This window comes from Phyllostomus discolor, chromosome 5 (genome assembly GCF_004126475.2).
Source record: "Phyllostomus discolor isolate MPI-MPIP mPhyDis1 chromosome 5, mPhyDis1.pri.v3, whole genome shotgun sequence".
NCBI lineage: Eukaryota > Metazoa > Chordata > Mammalia > Chiroptera > Phyllostomidae > Phyllostomus > Phyllostomus discolor.
The window spans coordinates 60,997,718-61,005,466 of record NC_040907.2 but is presented as its reverse complement, the minus strand read 5'-3'; the positions used below and the strand labels follow the sequence as shown (position 1 = coordinate 61,005,466).

The window sequence follows — 7,749 nt, the reverse complement described above, 5'->3', positions numbered from 1 at the left end:
TCAGTTCTCAGGCTCATCAGCAATGGTGCAATTGATACTTCGGCTCCTTTATTATTGTCTATAAAATCTGCACTACAAATGCATCAACATACTTTCTAGTAATTTTTTTTAGACTGAGGGTTTAACTTAGGCAGTCTCTGATATCTCTTTTAGGTGGGTGTGAGGAGTAAAAAGGTGTGAGAAATGCTAATTTTATAGGCAAGGGGTTCATAGATAGCATTTAAGGAAATATATATATATATATATATATATATAGTATGTGAAAGAAAAGTTTCCATATTTTGAAAACTATGAAAATCTTTAGTCCTCCTAAATCAGTCGCCTTGTTTCCTTGGAAATGTTTTGATACCTTGAAGAATATTATTATTCATTTACAAATAGCTAATGATGACATGCTATGTGCTGGGTGCTGAGAATATACTTTTAATCAGGGGAATTGTGAGAAAGGTGTTCAGTAAGACTATAAAGCAGTTTCGCCCATGAGGTAATATGTTAATACTTTTTTTTGGTGAAAAGTTGGTTATTTTCTTTAGAAGTTTGATTAGCAAACAAAGCTAAACTGGATAAATATATAAACCTGAGTGGAATATTCAAACATTTTTAATAGGTGTTAGAAATGAGTTGTGTAGCTATTAAGAACAAATTCCTTCTTAATATACCAAATGATAAAAGCATGAACCCCAAAATTGGTCTGGTCAGTCACATGGAGAACAGTTAAGTTTTCAGACAATGTATGTTCATAACTAGAAACTGATGAGTCCTTGATAAAATGAGCTGGGGGACAAAAAAAAAAAAAAGGCAAGATACCTAAAAGGTATAAGTTGAACAAGAAAATTTCTTCTTTCATAGAGTTAAGATGGACCCATGAACAGGGGAGAAAAAACCACAGAGGGCATTTATATCACATGAACATAAAATCATTTTTAGATATATAATTTAATTTAGAAATTAAGAGAGATGTATTATTTTATAATGTCATGCGTTATATAATTTAATATTGATATATTTTTCTAGCTTCTATAAAATAAAACAGAGTGGTTTTAATTTACAGGAAGCTATCACATGATGAAAGTAAGAGGAGGATTACCCAGTAGTCGCACCCAGACTGTATCGGAGTTAAATCTTTGTAAATAAGCCCAGAAATAGCAATTCTTCTAGACTTCTATGAGACAATGCTTCTCCAAGCAAGCCTGTTCATGGTCAACCCTCTTATTGACTACCTGGCTGTTATGAATCCAGAAACTGGTGAATCTAAATCTTAGAGGGCTTCATTTTAGGAAAAACAAAGCAAAATAATAATATATCAAAGCAGGAAAAGTTTAAGTTAAAACACAACTACATGTGTTAAAAAAAAAAGACTGGAAAGAAATATAACAGAATGTTAGCAAAGCTTTTTTAAGGTGTTGGCATAAACAATGGCTTTTATTTTCTTGACTGTTTTGATATTTAGAAATTTTCTTCAATAGCATTTCTACTCTAACCAGAAAAAAAATCAATAGAAAGTACAATCTAACAGTTGAAACTTCTGTTGTGAACAAAATAAATACATTTTACCACTGGTAATGCCTTTGGCTAGAGAGGAAAGATGATTTCCATAGAAGGATTTCAATGTTTTATATTTAATTAATTGAGAAAGCTCTGGGCAAAAATCAAGCACTACAGATTCTGGAAGCTGGAAACAGTGAAGATTTGATAGACACACAGAAGGAAAGGTAAGATCAATGGGACATCTTCCAGGCAATGAGAACAGTCTGTTACGGAGTGTGTAAGAACATAAAGAATGTGGAAACAAGGGAAAGTGAACTTTATATGAAAGTGAATAATAAATGAGAAAAGATTAGGAAGTAAACTGGTCTTGAATATAAAAGTAAAAAGCCATGACAGGATTCTGTATTTGGAATGTCAAAATTAAGAAACTCCATTGGGAAATAAGTTTATGGAATGAGCAAGACCTTAGAGTCAGATTGATTTCTACTTTAGGGGCTCTAAGTCATTAGCATTGGGTCTGTTTTATTAACACTATAGCTTTCCCTTTACTTCCAAGAAAAAGCACATATAATGCTTTTACTCTTTATAATTCACTTGCTTAGTCAAATATTCATTGATTTTTCTGAATCTGTAGCCCATCTGCTTGCAAAACATTCATTGACTACATGGGACTAAATAATAAGTATTGCTTGATGTTAATGTACATACATGCAATAAAACTGTCAGCTCAGTCATCCTTCTGGTATACCTGAGTATATTAAATAAAAACATCTTTAGACAATGGAGGCAGCACTGTCTGAAAGGTAGTGTACATAAAAGAAGAGCATGGCCTTTGGCCTCAGAAAAACATGGGTTCAGTACTGACTGGTGTGGTTGATTGGCTTTCAGTGGGTAGAAACTGATGAGTCCTTGATAAAATGAGCTGGGGGACAAAAAAAAAAACCTTTCCTGTGAACTGAAAGGTTGCCAGTTCGATTCCAGATGAGGGACCATGCCTGGGTTTGGGCCAGGTCCCCAGTCAACCAATCAATGTTTCTCCCACACATTGATGTTTCTTTCCCTCAAGGAAGGAAGGAAGGGAGGGAGGGAGGGAGGAAAGAGAAAAATATAGGTTCAAATCCTGGCTCTGCCACTTGCTACTTGTTAAATTTGATTAAATTAAATCTTTGTGCCTCATTTATCTTTAAACTGGGTACAAGACCATCTTCCTAAGATAAATTTTATAAGGACTAAATGTGATATACATATATTAAAGTGTAAAAGAGAATGAAAGGTATACAATAAACTCTTAATAAATGGTAGCTCTAATTATCATTGTCATTAGAATATTCCCAGTTTACTGTCAACACAGTGTAATCTAGAGTTTCAAGAAGAATATCCAATTTTAGTTTTCTTTGTCTGATTCAAGTTTTGGATTACTAATATGAGAATAATCTCATGTTTTCCTCAGCTGTGAAATGGTTAATTCATTGAACTAGGTATGGAATTGTTCTCATCTATATTCTCAAATCTTTCTCTGTCAAGGTCAATTGCACCAGCTTTCTCTTCCTCCAGTGGTTTGATTTGGAGCTGGTGAGAAACTCCAGAAAAGCTGATGGGCCATCAGGAGAGCCAAGGAGACTCAGGGAGAGAATATTTAAGTTAGATGAGCCTCTTAGGCATTGGGTTTCTATTTCAGTTACTTGGGGTTAGTCAGTGAACTTTAAACCTAAACCCAATATTAGGGTCTTAACTCACCTACAATCACTGCAGTGCTCTCTGAGATGAACGGATTCTTTCTGCCAACCCTGTAATCTTCACAGTTGCAGTCTGAGGGGAGAGCCTCGTACTCTACTTGAGTTTAGAATTTGAGTGGGATATCTATTAGCACTTTCACTGGGCACGGAGAAGTGGAATACTTGTTTGATGGGATTTACCCAGCTTTCATGGTGAAATACCAGCCCTTTCAATTATTCCTTTGATTTGCTTTTACCAGTCAAACAGCCCATAACGTAGACACTGGATAACATAAACATAGGACAACTTATTATTTATCCCAGAGAAGCATTATATATCCCAAGCTCTATTCATTATTAAAACACATCTTGTACTCCATCTCTTCCATCAGAACTCTTACAAAATTCATAATTTATAATACTAAGATAAGAACACATTTTTACTGATGTTGATATTTATTTTCTATATGTTGATTTTACCTCTATAAACAGCAGAGAGCAGGGGCCACACTATATTCTTTTTATACTGCCTTGGTGTGGAGTGATTTTGGACATATCATCCCTAGTGAAATTAGTTGAATGACTTTTTTTTTTAAAAAAGGTCTCCAAACATCTAGTTGGTGAGACTAAAAAGTCAATTTGGTTTGTACTTTTTTGTAATTTTAAAGTTTCCAGTGATGATAAAAATGATTCATTTTCGACTAATCTTTTTATTCTTGAAGTGATGGGATCAATGGGGCTGCAGGAAAGGGTGTGGAGAAGGATTGTCAGCAGAATGTGGATTTATTGCATGCTAGGCTCTGTTGCTGAAAGTTTTTCCTAAAAAGTCAGCACACATTTTTGAGTTTCCTTTATTTCTTCAGATGGATGCTAATTGTACAAAATCACTCAGAAAGTTCAGATGCAGATTTGGGACTAGAACCCCAGAATGCTATCCTAGCCATGTGTTTATAACAGTGGCGCTTTTCCTGTTCCAGGAATAGACATTATCCATTTATGTTTCTTGTATCACCATAGAAATAAAATTTTATGTATAGCACAAAGACCCCAGAAAAATTATGTTGAACTATTTTAACATAAAACAATTTTAAATTTCTGAAGTATTACACTAAAACATTGTCTTAATAGATAACATTATCCTTTCTACCACAGATATTGCATGTCTTATTTTCAATATTATAGTGTTGTGATACTCAAGATTATATGTATTAAGACAGTAATATTGGTATAATTATCACTTAAGATTATATTAATTAGGATATGTTACATTTACTGGATTATGTTTTGAAAATAGAGAAATAAAAGAATATTCACACTGAAATTTGAGAAAGCATTAATATGGGAAATAGTATCATTTTTATGAATGGTTTTCTCTTCTAATAAAAAACCTATTATTGGTAGTACCATCGGTGGTCTCCCAGATCACTCTCTTGCTTTGACAGTGTCTGGACGGAACAGACCCAGGACGCCCCTTCTTCCAGCCTTCACCTTCAGAACCTCCGTAGCCATGCTCAGCCTTTGAGACCAGTCAACACCATTTCTTGACCTTAACTCCTTATTGCCAAACAACCATGAGCTCCCAAAATTGTCAGAATTATTCCACCCAGCTAGAGGCTGCTGTCAACCTGCATCTGCGGTCTCCCACATACCTTTCTCTGGTCCTCTATTTCCACCCTGATGAGGTGGCTCAGGAAATCATGGGCCACTTCTCCTGCAAGTTGGCTGAGAGGAAGCATAAGGGCACCCAGTGTCTCTTGGAGCTGCAAAACCAGCGTGGTGGTGGCGTTCTGTTCCAGGACCTGCTGAAGCCTTCCCACAATGAGTGGGGTGAAACTTAGGGTGCCATGGAAGCTGTCATGGTCATGGAGAAACACCTGAACCAGGCCCTTTGGGTCTGCATGCTCCAGGTTCTACCCGCACAGACCCTCATCTCTGTGACTTCCTGGAGAACCACTTCCTGGAAGAGAAGGTGAAACTCATCAAGAAGATGAGTAACCACCTGACTAACCTCTGCAGGCTGGCCTGAGGGCCCCAGACTGGGCTGGGTGAATATGTCTTCCAAAGTGTCACCCTCACACACAACTAGGAACTTCTGGAGCCCAGAGGACTTTGAGGGGCCTCTCTGCATTCCCCCGGTGTTTGGCTTTTGCCTGAGCCACTCCCTGAAACCACTAGGCATCCTTTTAACCACCCTGGAGCCCTCTCCTATGCATTGGACCAAATGGAAACAAAGCTTCTTACAGAAAAAAAAAAACAACAAAAAGAAAAACTATGATTAATCCTTATTCTTTAGAAGACATATAATTTTTTCTACCTTGCCAAAATTTGCCTTTTCAGATGTTTTTAACACTATCCCTGTTGACTAAATAGTATAATAGTATGGCTAATTTAAAAAAAAATTTCAACTTGAGTGTAGGTTTTCTTATTCAAATTAATAGTCTTAAATGGCTTAGCAGATAACTTGTTTAACCCTTATAATACCTTTTTCTGCATTTGGGTTATTAAAATAAAAATATAGCCATAATCAACAATAACATTTGCAACAAATACCTAAATTAAGTAAATGGTATCTTTACACGTATTAAAAGATTACCCTCACATATGTTTACCTTAAGAATTAACTTGGGAAATAGGATAGTGACAAGTTACATTTTGGAGATGAGAAAACCGAATCAATGTTAACTGCTTCCGGAGTGAGCCCAGATGTTGCAGGAGTCTGTAAACCCTACACTAGTGTTCTTCTTTTCTCTGATCCATTACCCTCGGTCCTGATGGGAAATAGGGGGCTGGCATATTGGAAATATGCTTTTGCTAGTGGAGGAGGGGGACATCCAATGACTTGCTCTGACCAACGAGCACCACATTTTGCTTCTGAAAAGCAGAGGATGGATACAAGTGAAAACGTGGACCATTGGCAAATCTGTTGGAGAGACGAAGTCATCCTCTCTCTATATTCAGGCCTTTTAAGTGCTAAGGGTAATCATAATCATCCATTTGTGATTTAGAAGCATGGTGCCTCCAACCCCCTGAAAAGCTTTTTGTTTTGTAGGTTCCTTTTTATTCTGCTTCCTGAAACTTTATGCCAATGGAGGTTTGCATGTTTCTGAAATGGCAAGGAGCCTTCTAATTGCTTTTCTCACTACACTGTGCCCTGAGCTGGCAGGTCCCCTGCTTTCAGGTCACTTTACCCATCACACCACCTAGTGCTAGCCAGGAGTCCATTCAAAGGGCCATGGGATGCCAATTATTTTCCTTCCTGGCATTTACATGAAGGGTATAATATATCTCTTTAGGAGGGAGACTGCTGAAGGGAACTGGGAGTTTGGTTTCGTAGTAATTCCCACAACCACAGAGTTTCTGGACTGAAGAGGAATTGAAAAACAGACAATGTGAGGGGGTCTGGATGGAATTGAAGTGCTTTAGTTAATCAGTAAATTTAGGGATTACTGGGTGCCAGGCAATATTTTAAGTGCTTTACATGTCCTCATTTGTTTCTACCATGCCACAGGTCTTCGAAGTGCACACTCTTTCTCCCATTTTGTAGGTGGAAAAAATGGAAGCCCTCAGTGTTGCAGCTAGTAAATGGCAGAACCCCAATTTGAATTTAGGTTGGCTCTGAACCTAGGTTATTAATCATTTTGTTATAGGTGAGATTAAAGATCTCATACCAGCCTACCTTCATATAGAATCAGTAGCTTGAGGAATACACAATTATTTAAGAAGTGGAAAAGCAAATGATGACCATGATTCAGAGTAGAAATGCAAGGCCATTCTCTAGAAATTCCTTTATCCTATACTTCCCCGTCTGACACTGCCTGTGGTAGCAGTAGCCTCCTCGGGATGTTCTGAACCTCCTTCTACATCTACAAAGAAACACATCCTAATCATTTCAGGCTTCGGCCCACCCCCCAACAATGACAGATCTAATTGTTCCCTGCTTGACTATGTGATTTGAGATGTCCTAACATACTTCAGGGTAGGAGCCATTTAAGGTCACAAGAAAACTTTTGTAAGAAAACTGGGTAGATAGTTAGCCTTACACAATATGCAACACATAACCCAACAATGAAAGGAGGGACCCCACAGACATAGTCTGTTCTTCCCCTCAGCACCATCCAGATCATGATTCTACTCTCAAAAGATGACTTGATAGCATAACTTAGAAAGTCTCCAAGTAGATGAAGGACAACACATAACACAATGCTGAAATTCATACTGTAACTGAATCCATTATGCTGTATTTTGAAATTAATCATTTACCTTAAAATCTATGTAGGCTCCATACTCTTCAGAAGTAGTTGTGATGTTTAGAGTAAGTGGTCTGTGACCTAGAAAAGGAAGACAAAAAACAAAAAACAAAAAAATACAAAACACAGTTCAAAGACAGCATGAAAAGAGGAGGATGGAAGATACATTCACATGTGTGTTAAATATTTTTCTGGGTCAGATTCAAATTATAAAGGCCTTTACCAGTTTGGTGGTTCAGAGAGGAGAATTTAGATGAAACGGAATATCAGTGTTTGTGGCCCCGTGCTTGAAGTATCAG

At 37.1% G+C, this 7,749-nt stretch overlaps 1 pseudogene; it reads left to right on the top strand.

Annotated features, from left to right (window-relative positions):
* The first annotated feature begins 4,595 nt into the window (after positions 1-4,595).
* Positions 4,596-5,289, top strand: LOC114497831 (annotated as a pseudogene).
* Positions 5,290-7,749: the final 2,460 nt, after the last annotated feature.